Below are 1191 nucleotides of genomic sequence, written 5' to 3'. Positions count from 1 at the left end.
CTAGGAAACAAAAGTGCTATTGGAGAGAGCACTGGACCGAGACGGTCAACGTGCTGGAGTTGATATATCCGAGTTGGTAGACACCAACGGTGTATCGGACAGGTTTCCCGAGCGTGGCTCGCGGGTTGATCGTGGAGTGGCACGTAACCCACTGGGGGCCGCTCAAGTTTCGGAGCAGTCGCTGCATGTCATGCGTGACATGGTCGGTCACAAGCAGAGGCATCGAGGGCGAGGCCCCCGTAATGCATGTGAAGTGTCATGTAATCTACTGAGCGCTGCTCAAGTATCGAAGCAGTCGCTGCATGTCATGCGTGAAATGGTCGGCTAAGGGCCGAGGCATCGAGGTCGAGGCCCCCGTGATGCACGTGAAGTGGCACGTAGACCACTGAGCACTGCTCTCGTTGCAAAACAGTCGCTGCATGCCATTGATGGCGTAGTCGGACAGAGTCCGAGGCATCTTGGACACGGCCCCTCTAGATGCGCGTGGAGTGGCACGTTATGCGCTGGACGAAGACTGCGGGGTTAGCAGCTCTTCGTCGGATGTCGTAGATATCATCGAAGCTTCAAAGGAGCGGACAGTGAGGATGACACCGAACGACGCGGAGTGCGTGCTCATCCTGGTCTCACCGAGACACAGAACCTCTGTGCAGAGGGGACGGCGACGCCGTATGTTGACTGCAAGACGCCGGGCGTCGACTGACCCAGGGTGTGTCTACCGTTGACTATGGCACACAGTTATACACCCTCGTCAGTGGTATGACGGGGGAGAAAGATGGCGACGTCCGCCTCGAGGCTATGCCTGCAGTAGAGGATCTTCTTGAGCTGAACGAGATGTCCCTTAAAGAGTTCGGCAGTGCCTTGAAGCAAGGCGATTTGGCCGAAGTGTTTTCTTAACGACCGGACGAGGAGATAAACTTTTCTTCGCTTCTGGATGTAGCTGTCTTGGAGGACACCAAGAGAGTGCTGAATGCACGAAGTGAATCGTCGGTCCTTCGGAATCCTTTGAATTCGTACTATCCTTTGGTAAAGGAATTTTAAAGCGTCGTCTCCAAAGACCCGCCTTCGGCCCTACCTCCGGACCAAGATGTGCGTCATGAAATCGACCTGGTTCCGGGAACCAAATACTGCGTAACACGCCAATGGCCTCTGCCGAAGGAGCAGTGCGACATTATTGACGTCTTTTTCCGTGAT

Source organism: Plasmopara halstedii (assembly GCF_900000015.1).
Source record: "Plasmopara halstedii genome assembly, contig: Scaffold_1561, whole genome shotgun sequence".
NCBI classification, from domain to species: domain Eukaryota; phylum Oomycota; class Peronosporomycetes; order Peronosporales; family Peronosporaceae; genus Plasmopara; species Plasmopara halstedii.
The sequence above is the reverse complement of the archived record's forward strand: the minus strand, read 5'-3'. Positions refer to the sequence as shown.